The sequence below is a fragment of the Chrysochloris asiatica genome, unplaced genomic scaffold (assembly GCF_000296735.1).
Source record: "Chrysochloris asiatica unplaced genomic scaffold, ChrAsi1.0 scaffold00076, whole genome shotgun sequence".
NCBI classification, from domain to species: Eukaryota; Metazoa; Chordata; class Mammalia; order Afrosoricida; family Chrysochloridae; genus Chrysochloris; species Chrysochloris asiatica.
In genome coordinates, this window is record NW_006408594.1 from 7,512,894 (window position 1) to 7,525,821 (window position 12,928).

A 12,928-nucleotide genomic window follows, 5' to 3' on the forward strand; every position below is an offset into this window, starting at 1 on the left:
GTCCGTTTGATGAGCAGCTGGGACCAGATGACCTCTCCAGGGCTTTCTGGCTTCAACTTTCAGAACTGCATGCCATCTCTTCAGAGTCTGGTTCCCCAATGAGAAATGGAAGAATCAGGAGAAGAGAGCCATTTTAGGAACCATTAGGGAGAGAGAGGGTCCTGTCTTTTGAAAGCACTTGGGTTCATATGCAAAAATGAAAATCTACTCATACAATTATTGTGTGATGCCTTCACCCAGAGTTCACCATGGTGTCAACTTCCAGTCTATACAGTGGAGGATGCATGTCTTATACTGGATGAACATTCTCAGATGTAAGTGGGATATGAGGCAGGGAGGGGAGGCTCCCACCAGCAGATGGCCTCTAAGGGCAGGATTTCTCAGGCTAGCACACTGATGAACATTTCTCCAAGAGAAACCCAGGTCGGGTAGAGGAGGTAAGAAACTCACTCTTACAAGTTGAACACCAGATGTGGGTCAGGTGCTGTTCTTGGTACTGGAGATGATCTTCTCAGTTCAGCCGCATGCTATTTCTACCAGGAAATAAGATTAGTCCTATTTCTATGATGATAACACCAAGGTTCAGGTTCTCTAAGTTGTCTGAAGTCATAGAGATAGAAAGTATCGAAACTGGAACTGGGACCCAAGCTCAGGGTTGCCACCAGCCCATAGGGCATGTTTAGGTGAATTAGGAAAAGGTACATCCACCAGACAGATGCAGCCCTGTACGGGCACAGAGCTCAGTATGCCTAAGAACCCAGGCTGACTTTCTTCATCCTCCTCAGCTGGGTGCCTTTATGTAGTATACAATCTCCCCTCCACTATCATCTCATAGTAATCCTATAAGACAGCATAGAACTGCCCCATAGGGTTTTGAAGGTTATAAATCTTTACGGAAGCAGAGTGGCATACATTTCTCCTGTGGAGCAGCTGGTGGGCTCAAACTGCTGATCTTTTAGTTAACAGTGAGTGCTTTAGCTACTGCACACTCCTAACCCTGTGTATTTCAAGACATGCCGTGCCCACTGCCAGCTGTGTGAACTACCATTTCCAAAGCTATTTCTTTCATCCAGTGGACAAGTGGTTGGATGAGAATCATGAAATCAGAAAAGTGATAGAATTGAGGTCATCAAATCTAAGCCCCATTTCACAGATGAGGAAACTGACAACTAGGGGATGGAAGTGATGGCCAAGGATACGTCTTGAATCATGACAGTAATTGTTGGCCTCTTGGCTACTCAGCCCCGTTCACTCAACTCTGAAAGGGATTGGCCTTAAACCACTGGTTCTCAGGTTTTCCAGAAACCTTATCCAAACTCCAAAACATCTAGACAACTGCCAGCTTCTGATGCCTGGTATTATTAGATTTGGAATTCCTTTCCTTCTCACCTTTAGCAGTTTGCCTGATTGTCTCTCCTTAATACACACTGGAGGAAATCTGGCAAATGACTTTGCTTGTCTTGTTACTCTCAAAGAGCAGAGCTGCCTCCCTCTGGCCAGGAGTAAATGAAACAAAGCCTTTAATGAAAGGTACAGTTCATTCCTAGGACTCAGTGAAGGGACAGTCCCTTCCCTCTGTCTTCTCCTTATGCTTCTGCATTTAAGACAGATGGGTCATTCTCCTCTAAGATATTAATGACCAGGAAACCAGGGTGGTCGATAAAGAAGACAGTCAAAATATAGAACCACCAGTCAGAGGGTCCAAGAGGTGTGGTACGTGCCCTGGGCTCTATTTGAAGAGGCTTAGCCATCACGGTTTCCACTGCCAGTTGTGAGAGATGATTCATCAACTTAAAATGAATCGCCAGAGGAGCTGTTTTCTGTAGATATGCCTCTGCCGTGCGTAGGGTCTGTACACTGTCTAAGCAGACCCCATCCTGGGTAGCTGGTGCAGAGTGCTGGAGGCACTCAATGCACCCTGTTGGTGGAGTGGTCCCAGAGTCGTGGGCTCAGGGTGGAAATGGTTGAATCTTTTGGCAAAGGGTCTGTGCTTCCAGGTTTAATCTTACCTCTGGTGGTTTGCAAAAAGTGGGTTTATCTCTAATTCCCACCTGCCTGGGTCAACCACCCCTCGGCTTCCGATGGTGGAGCTGAGCAGGGCTCAGGGATCCTGGGCATCTGCTATCCTCCCCCTCCGGGGTCAGAATTCCAGTAGAGACTTTCTCTGGGACAGGGCGGGTGCCACCACGCCTCTCTTTACCTTTTCACCCCACTGTCCTGTGGGTGACCCGTGTTTATGGGGTTGCCTATCTTCTCCTACAGCTGCCCAGAGGACCTTATCACTGCACTGATTACAGTTAACAAGGCACAAACATCAGCCCTGCTCCGGCAGGAGGGCAGCCTGGGGCTCTAATTGTTTTATGGGCTTTTCACACTCGGGAACAGGGGAGAAATGCCAGCCACTTCCATCTGGCGCCTTTGGCTTCTAATCCACAGCTGCCTACCTTATCAAGCCTCCTGAGTCCCCAAAAGCCATGGGGGTAGAGGCAGTAGTGGATTTAGGGAAGCGCTTCAGAGTGGTCCAGAAAGTGTTCCAAAATTGGCCTTTCCATTTGGCAAAGGAGGTGTGTGTTCTCCCAGCGTCCCTACCCTGCCCCCATCTTACTAGATTTTTCTACCAGCTAGTTCCTAAACAGAAGCTGGGCTACCTGACCTCAGCCAATCAGCTAGTTGTATAAGGCCTGCTGTGATGGGTAGACCTAAAATCTCTGCTACAGAACTTCATAGCATCCCGCCTTCAACCAGACCCCCAAAGGTGTTACTCCCTGGAGCTGGTGAACTGCAGAGGAGTGGGTGAGCTGGGGTGTGGCAGGAAGGGGCCATGGATATTAATCACATCTTACAGAGGAGGAAACCATCTCAGAATGTTAGGGGGCCTGCCCTGGATGGCACAGTCCGATGGAAAATCTGAGATTCAAAGAGAAAGTTTTGTCTGGAGCCCCGTGTGCATTCAGTCCTGCGTGAGTTTTAGTCTTAACCCTTTCTCTCTCTCCCAGGGCTTTGAATAGGTTCATACTGGTTTAACCATTGCTGAGAATTTACATTTCTTCTCCAAATATACTAGATCAGAATCTACATTTTAACACATAAGAATCACCTGGAGATCTTGTTACAATGGACTGATTCAGTATATTAGGGGTGGAAATGCAAATTCTCAGCAGAGGTCAGCCAGAACGAACCAGTTCAAAGTCCTGCTCTCTCCCTCTTTCCCCCATGTCATTTTCTGCTTTCTCTTCTTCCAGCCTCCCTACCTTCTTTACTCTGCCTTCCCTCTTTCCTTCTCTCTCTGTTCCTCACTGTCTTCCTTGCTCCCTGTTTCCTCTTCTTCTCTTTCTCCACCCCTCCCTTCACTCCCTCCCCTGACACACTTCTATTCTCTTGATTGAGTCTTTCCCTTGATTCTTTGCCTCCTTCTGGCTTCTCTCTCCTCTCCAAAGACATATCAAAGGAAAGAAAATAGTGCCTATGGCAAGCACTGAACTTGTGTCCCTGTCCAAACATCTTTTAGATAACTTCACCAAAACATCAGCTCAGAAATACAAGTCAACCTCATCAATTTTTTACTTAACACACCAGGGCACGACATGAAAATTACACTGCACCTTCCTTGTGTCCACTGATGAAAATTGGTCTATGATGTGCTCAAAGTCATTTTCCCCAGGCTCTTCTAAGCAGAGCAAGATCGCACAGTCTGCCTGGACCCATCCCAAACCAAACCGAATCCACTGTGGTAGAGTTGTTTGTACAGTTTTCACAGCTCTAAATGTTTAGGAAGCAAACAGCTTCATCTTTCTCCATTGGAGCAGCTGGTGGGCTAGAACCACTGATGTTTGTGTCAGCAGTCATGCACTTTAACCACTGTGCCACTAGGGCTCCTTCCTTGACCCATGTTCTTGTTGTTAGGTGCCACTGAGTCAGTACTGACTCATAACAATCCTATGCACAACAGAACGAAACACTGCCCAGTCCTGCGCCAACCTCACAATCATTGCTACATCTGAGCCCATTCCATCTCATTGGTGGTCTTCCTCTTTTTCTCAGACCCTCCATGTTACCAAACATGATGTCTTTCTCCAGGACTGGTCCCTTTTGACAATATGTCTGAAGTATGAGAGACGAAGTCTGGCCATCCTGGATTCCAAGGAGCACTCTGGCTGCACTTCTTCCAACGCCTCCCTGACCCATGGAGGTTCTCAAGAAGGACAGCAGCAGTTGTGACCTGCTGGATGATATCTCACTGCTGGCCATGGAAACTGTGATGGTGATTAGAAAGTGCTCCATGACGCCCCCTTCCAGTGGTATCCAGGTATGCGCGATGCCTTCGACACCCTCTGCTCCTATTATCTCATTACATTCTGTTTGTTGTTTGGAGGTTCTGTTCCAGCTCAGTCTCTCCCCTCTTCTTTCGCCCGCCCTCACTTCTCTTTCATCTTTCCTTATCTATGGGCATTGCGTTTTGCTTTCTCCCTCGATTGTTACAAGAGTCATCAGAAAAGTTCTATAAACTTGTTCTTTTTTTTTTTTTTTTTGGCATTTAAAATATGTTTTAATGAAAACACTTTTTCACCATCTTCCAATAAAAATGAATAACATTTTTTCTGCTCTGAGCCTACTCTGGCGTTAGGCCTGAATTCCTTCCTGCTCCACAGGTTGGAGGCTCCACCACATCACTAACTCCCCAGTGCTTTTTTTTAAAAATGTTTTATTGTGAATTATGTGATAGTTTACATGGGAGAACATTAGCTTTACATTCATCCTATCTATATCATTTCATTGCCATGGTTACAGTTCCCTCCATGTATCATCAACCAACCAAAGGGTATACCCCACAAGTCTTGCTAATGAACATCAGCACACAGACCCTCTTCCTCTCTGGGTCTAGAGTCCCCAACCGTTCTCCCTCTCCATATCATTGTCTCTGCCTCCATCTCTGGTGTCACTGCTTCTTTGGGTAGGGGTAGGGTCCCTCACCCCACTCTTCTCCCTTGATGGTCCCAGGGACCTCCGCTCCTGGACTGTAAAGTCAACCACTCCCCTCTTTTGAGCTACTTGTTCCCTCTTTTGAGCTAGTGCTTCCATAGGTGTAGGTCAAGTTCATCAAATTGTATGAGAATCCTTTTTTTTTTTTTTACTTCTGGTTGAGCTCTGATGATCCAGTCACTGAAGCCAGGATAAGTGGGTATTATCTGCAAGTGTGGGTGTTCTTGTGCATAGCCCCTCACTTCTTATCAGCTGGACGCTTCACTCTCTACTCTAGTCCTCTGTGGCTATGTCACTGACTCTGGGCCCAGGAGTCCCCAGGTCTTGCCACACTGCTGGCCAACCAGGTCTTCACCCGGGTTCACAGGAGTCTATTGAACGTGGTAGGGCTTAGCTTGCTGCTTCATTGCTGCTTTTCCCTCACTTCCCTTTATTGGTGACCAACTTGGTCACCAGTCAGAGTGCATGTCTGTTCATGTATTCCCACTGAGTCTTAGTCTTAGAAGGGGGTTTGCCTGAGGGGACCCTACCACTTGCCTTGGTGTCTCCTGGGCAGGCAACTTGCTTGTTCTTGTAGTAGTCAGTCAGACTGCCATTATTGTTTTGTATTTTTCCTGTCAGCCTTTCTTTCAAGAAGTATCTTCTGTTCTTCTAGCCACTCCAGGCTGGTCTGCTTGTCTTTTCAAGAGGAAATTTCCCACCTCAGAAGACTCTAGATGGGGTTCAGGATTCTCCTTATAGTCTTATGTAATGCAGAGGTGCCGCAGGAAGTCTCCATTTCTGGGCATGTTGTAGTCCCATTTTAGGTATTCCAATCAGTTATAAGCAGAAGATGGACTTACAAGCTTTCTATGGTGATATTTCTGGCTATTCCCTTCTCCCCCCCCTCAAGTGTCTATTTTATACTGGTATCCCAGTGCTCTTGAGGCACATGTTAGATATGCACTCCTCTGTTGGAAGTCCTTGTGGCCGCTTCAGTGGTTGGATTCTTATCAAATGTTTAACCACTTTCAGTCTTGCATTCAATGAAGGGATATTTTTGTGAACTTGAGGAGTATGTGCTTTTTGTGATCCAAGCATCTTTATTACATCTTTTCCCCAATATGGACATCTTTTTGTACTTTTAATCCTGGTAAAAATATGTAGTTTATGAGGGTTTTGTGGATCCCCACCATATTTTTCATGATCTGCTGCTGAAGACTGAAACACTTTATCAGTAATTCTTGACCTGGTAAATTGTGACGAATCCAGTCTGTACGTATGAGAGACTCCACACTGTTAGACACAGACTGTAGACTTCCTGGGGGTCTCTGAACTACTGAGTGCAAAATCCCCTCCATTCAGCTTGGAGATTCCTCTCTTTAGAGACTAAGGTCATTCAGCTATCAACAGAATGTATACTCTTGAGCCCCATCTTGTTCAATCTTATCTCAGTGCGTTGTCACTAAATCATAACAGCCTTCATTAAAAAGAAGAAAATAGGATGTTTTTTGCTTATTTGCATTTTTTAGATATGCCTAACAAACATGCATTGCTTCGATAATGTAAACAAAGTTGTGTTTATTTAGTTAGGCAGAAAGCAATTAAATTAGATCTGTTTAAAAAAAAACAATTACTGATCACATACACAGAAAAACACACCGACTCTATGATTTCTACATGTACTGTACGGTGACACCGATGCCACTCTTCTAAATGTGTAGACATTTCTAACTTTTCTGATCACTCCTTTCCTTTGGACACAAACAGTTTTCTCTTTAAGCTTTCTAGCTGACCTTTCAAGTTGCTGTTAACAATTTGATCCCATATAATAAGTGCTTTAAGGAGTCCTCGTGACATTGTGGCTAAGCATTGAGTGGCCAACCCAGAGCTTAGCCATTGCAGAGGAGAAAGAGGAGGCAGCCTGCTTTGTAAAGAAGCTCAGCCTTGGAAAGCCAGTGGGGACAGTTCTACTCTGTCCTCTTGGGTTGCTGTGAGTCAGAATTGACTCAGTGGCAACAGGATGCATAGTAAGTTCCTTAAAAGAGCAAAATGCTCACCAGGACATTCTTTGCTAATTAAGCTAGACTGTTGTTTGGTTCAAAGAAGGTGTTAGGGGATGTGTATGGTTTGAGGGTACTACAAACTGCTTTTGAGTGAAGGTCAGAGGGACACTTTAGCCAAGCCCCTCCTCCTAGTCTTCTTTGCTGGGGATCAGAACTTTTCTTCTGCTCAGCACAATGTTTGTGAGTTTGTGCAATCTTTCTGCTGGAGTATGGGCCTGTGGCCTAGGCTGAGCTAAGGCATTTTCTGGATAGATGGAACCTTGGTGCCCAGGACTTCCTTTACTTCATTAACCAGTTTACGGCTTTACCTGATAGTGGTCCAGTGTGCCTATAAATAAGCTTGAATACCCATTATTTTATTTAATCCTCAAAACTGCACTGTAAGGCTGATTGAGCAAGTTAAACAGTTCTCATACTACAGAATAAGCAGTGGGAGACTTGAGTACCCACTCAGCCTCTAAACACACACTCTTACCTGCAGGATTCACATTGGCAGCCCATGTAGGGCACCTTTGAGCAAGTTAGAAAAGGGAGCTCTTTCTTTCATGCACTTTCATGCCATTTATTGTTAACTGTGATGCTAATCTATGATTGGATGATGGAATGATACCTCCTTGAGTTGCGCAGTGCACAGCCTACACTATTGGACATGCCAGCTGTAAACAAACCCAGATGAGAACACTCCTTCGCTTCCTGTGATCTCAAGACAGCACACTGCTGCTTCAGCACCTACAAACCTCAGCTCTCCTGGTCTGGTCTTCCTGGTTCCTGCAGATCCATCTGGCTTGGGTCCCACTGGTGATCTCTGATCCTTAGCTTGATGTGTTCAGTCCACTGGTTCCCATGATGTAGTGCAAAGAGCACCTCTGGGGGTCAAGGGGACTGATTCAAATCCAAGTTCTGCCACATACTAGCTGTGCAACCATACGGGCTAGCTACTTTAACTTCTTTATGTGTCAAGTCTCTCATCTTAAAATGGCAATGAGCATGCCTACTGTCCCCACAGGGTTGTTCAAAATTTCAGGGAGTGATGTAAAAATAATGAATGACATTTAGTAGGCACTCAATCCATGTTTGACGGATAAAGAAATTCATGAGTAATTATCTGTCCTAACTGCTCCCCATTTTTTCCTGTTCTAAGTATTTCATAGAAAAGGGACTGATCAGTATTAGAAGGAACTCTCATGGCACTGTAAGATAAGCCCAAGGTGGGCAGTTCAAACCCACCAACCATTCCTTGAGAGAAAGATAAGGTTTTCTGTTCCCATGAAGATTGACCACCTTGGAAACCCTATATGTGTTGGAATTGACTCCATGGTTGTAGGTTATATAGTATTTGTCCTTCTGTGTCTGACTTATTTCAATTAGCATGCTTTCAAGAGTCATTCATGTTGTGACATAGATAAAAACTTAGTCTCTTCATAATGGAATACTATTCCATGCTATGGATTTGCCACATTTTGTTTAGCCATTCATCTGTTAAGGGTAGGGAGAGTTGTTATTAAGTGCTGTTGAGTTGATTCTGACTCATAGCAACACTATGCACAACAGAATGAAACACTGCCTGGTTCTGTGTCATCCTCACAATAGTTGTTATGTTTGAGCCTGATGAAGAAGCTCAATATCATCAGCTAAAACAAAGCTAGAGGCAGATTTCAATTGCTCAATATGCTCAATTTCTGAAGCTGAAGAAAATTAAAACAAGTTCATGCAACCCAAAATGTGACCTTGAGTTTATCCCACCTGAATTTATAGACTATCTCAGGAACAGATTTAACGCATTAGACACTAATGGCTGAAGACCAGAGGAGTTATGAAATGGCATTAAGAACATCATGTATGAAGAAAGCAAAAGGTCATTAAAAAAAGACAAGAAAGAAAGAAAAGACCAAAATGGATGAAACTTGCTTTCCAGTGTAGGGATGCAAAAGTGAATGGAAGAAATGAGGACATAAAAGAGCTTAACAAAATTTCAAAGGAACGCTTAAACAGACAGCTCAAATACCATCATGAAATATATAAAGACCTGGAGTTAGAAAACCCAAAGCGAAGAGCATGCTCAGCATTTCTCAAGCTGAAATAGGTGAATGAAAATATTCAAACCTCAATTTGTAACATGGAAAAATATTGAATGACATGGGAAATATCAAAAGAAGATGGAAGGCATACACAGAGTCACTGTCCAAAAAAGAATTGGTTCAATCATTTCAAGAAATACCATATGATCAAGAACTGATGGTACTGAAGGAAGAAGTCCAAACAGCATGGAAGGCATTGGCAAAAACAAGGCTCCAGGATTTGATTGAATGCAAATTGAAATCTTTCAACAAATTGACACATCAAGATTGGAAGAGAGGCAGCAAGATTGGAAGAGCCAACTGACCGGAAGAGATCTGTATTTGTACTCTTTCCAAAGAGAGGTGACCCATTGGAATGTGGAAATCATAAAACAATATCATTAATAACACACACAAGTAAAATTTTTTGAAGATCATTAAAAAACAATTGCAGCATTACATAGACAGGAAACTGCCAGCAATTCAAGCTGGATTCAAAAAAGGATGTAGAACTAGGGATATCATTGCTGATGTCAGATAGATGTTGGCTGACAGTAGAGAATGCCAGAAAGATGTTTACTTGTGTTTTATTGACTTTGTAAAGGCATTTGATTATGTGGATCATAACAAAGTATGGATAGCGTTTCAGAACACTTCATGTGCTCATGTGGAACCTGTACATAGAACAAGAGGCAATCATTAGAGCAGAACAAGGGATACTGAATGGTTTAAAATCAGGAAAGACATGCATCAGAGTTGTATCCTTTCACCACTGGCTGAAATAACAATAATTGTGAGAATGGTTCAAGGAGGAGCACTGTTTCATTCTTTTGTACAAGAGTTGCTATGAATTGAAGCTGGCAACTCACAAATAGAGCCACTGTGAGTCAGAATTGACTCAAAGCCTGTGAGGTTGTTTTTTTAAAACTCTTTTTTGGTGGTGGTTATTGGCTCTTTTAAGGAGCTTTGGTGGGTAAAGCATTCAGCTGCTAACTAAAAAGCCGGTAGTTGGAACCCACCAGCCACTCTGTGAGAGAAAGATGTGGCAATATACTTCTATAAAGATTTATATGCTTTGAAAAGCCCTGGGGCATTTCTACTAAGGCTGCTGTGAGTTGTTGTTATTGTTAAACGCCGTCAAGTTGATTCTAACCCATAGCGACCCTGTATAGGGTTTCTGACAAGAAGCTGGTGAGCTTGAAATGCTGACCTTGCAGTTCAAACGGTTTTGCAGTCTGGCGCATTAACCCACAGCGCCACACTGGGTTAGAATGGACTAAATAGTAATGTGACTACAAGGTCAGTTTGAACAGCAAGGTCGGCAGTTCAAGTTCACCAGTTGCTCCTTGGAAAACATATACAGGGTTGCTAAGAGTTGGAACTGACTTGATGGCACTTAACAACAACAACAACAACAACAACAACAACAACAACAATGTGGTACTGTAGGATCAGCACTGGACTGCTAAGCACAAAGTTAGCTGTTCAAACCCACAAGCTATTCCTCAGAAATCCATATAGAGCTGCTATGAGTTGGAACTGACATGACAGCAATTAACAACAATAACAGAACAACAGATAGGTTAGTAGTACGAACCTATCAGTGGCTCTGCAGGAGAAAGTCTGGCAATCTGTTGCTATAAAGATTGTTGTTAAGTGTCGTCGAGTCGGTTCCGACTTATAGTGACTCTGTATAGGAGTCTTGGTGTGGCGCTGTGGGTTAATGCGCCAGACTGCAAACCATTTGAACTGCAAGGTTGGTGGTTCAAACTCACCAGCTGCTCCTTGGAAACCCTATACAGGGTTGCTATGAGTCAGAACTGACTCGACAACACTACAACAACAACACAGGGTTTCCAAGGAATAGCAGGGGAGTGTGAACTGCCAGCCTGTGGTTCAAACAACCTTGCAGTCAAATGCTTATCCTACAGTGCCACACCAGGACTCCCCTATAAAGATTACAGTCTAAACCCCTCTGGGGCTATTCTCTTCTGTCATATGGGGTTGCTATGATTTGAAGTTGACTTTTGACACCTAGCAACAACAATGACAAAGGTTGTCCCTGGGTGATGCAAATGGTAAACATGCTCAGCTGCTAATTAAAAGACAGAAGGTTCAATTCCACCCCAAGATGTCTTGAAAAAGAGGTCTGGAGATCTACTTGCAAAAAATCACTCATTGAAAACCTGTGTAGCATGGTTCTGCTCTGACACATAGGGCTTGTCATGAGTGGCGTTAACTCCTTGGCAACTGTAGGTTTCCCCTCCTCCCCACTTCAATTGCTCTTCTAACACCTGGAAGCTTTTGGCCAAAGGCAGATAGACCTTCCCTGTGACAGGTTACATTGCTTTAGACAATGGAGGCATTTCTAGAATATCAAGAATATGTGAACATTTTACAAGCCAAATTCTCCTTTAGCAGGTCTGAATCAAATTTTGATGATGTTATTGCTGCTGTATAGGTAATGGGGCCTCATTGATGAAGCCAGATCCGTTCATTGCTTCAATTGCTGCAAAATGCAGAGTCAGCTTTGTGACCTATTGGTGGCCACTGGCTGGGACTTTGAGCGAACCTCAAGTTTAAGCGTCCTTTCCTTTAATTTCCCTCTGCTAATTTTATCATCTACTTGTATACAACGTTAAGCATTTTATCTTGTTGTGTCGCATATATCTTTGTACCTACCTTGAGTTCTTTTGGGAACAAGGTAGGGCAGAGATAAATAAATTTAATTTAAATGTGTCAGGTTAGTTGAAAGCAAAGTCCACTTCTGCAACCCAGAGAGAATTCCACAAACATGTGTTGGCTTTATCAAGCTTTCCATTACTCTGTTGCCCTCACATCCTCAGAGGCTGACCGAGAGATGAATTGAATGAACAAACAGATAAATGAACAACTTGGAGCAGATCGGAGGGTTGCACACTGTGATCCATGAAGCCTTAGGGCTTCTGTGCACCCAGTGGCTGCCAGCAGCCCATGTTCCAGGTCCCAGGTTGACACCTTCTCCCAGAGTCTTCATCAGTCTGGGAAGTAGTACAGCTAGAATACTTCTTAGAAGCAAGGATGGCGAGACTTTGTCTTATGTCCTCTGGGCATGTTATCAGGAGGGGCCAGTCCCTGAAGAAGGACATCAGGGTCTAAGTAGAAGGTCAGCAAAAAATAGGGTGAATCTCCAGGATTGACACAATGGCTGCAACAATGGGCTGAAATATAACACTTGTGAGGATGGGGGAGGGCAGGACAGAGTTTTATTCTGAAATGCATAGCGTCACTGTGAATTAGAACTGACTTGATGGCAGCTAACAACAACAACAACAACAACAACAACAACAACAACAATCCAAGCCTTTGGCTTCAGTTTTATTTATGGATTGGACTTTCTCCATGAGACTGTAGAAAGGGTTCCCAACTAAAGACAGTCTGGAAAACTCCAGAAATTGGTTTCTTTCAATCCTAAAGAAGTAGAGTTTTTTCATCATAAAAGTGTGTGGTTGTCACATGGGTGATGTCACAACATAACCAATAAAAATAAAAAGGATAATACCAGAATACTATAAAGAGTTGTACTCTAACAAATTTGAAAATCTAGAGGAGATGGGTACATTTTTAGAAAAGCATGACAAACCTAAACAGACACAGAGTGAAGTAGAAAACTTGAACAGACCTATAACAAAGGAAGAAATTGATCAGGTCAACAAAAAACTCCCAACCAAAAAAAGTCCAGGTCCAGTTGGCTACACTGGTGGATTTTACCAAACTGCCATGGAAAAACTGTCACCAATTCTACTCAAATTATTCCAGGATATAGGAGAGGATGAGAAACTCCTTAATATAGTCTATGAAGCAATC

The 12,928-nt window shown here is 43.6% G+C and overlaps 1 pseudogene; it reads right to left on the bottom strand.

Moving 5' to 3' along the window:
- Nucleotides 1-4,620: 4,620 nt before the first annotated feature.
- Nucleotides 4,621-6,320, bottom strand: LOC102837977 (annotated as a pseudogene).
- Between the last annotated feature and the right edge of the window lie 6,608 nt (nt 6,321-12,928).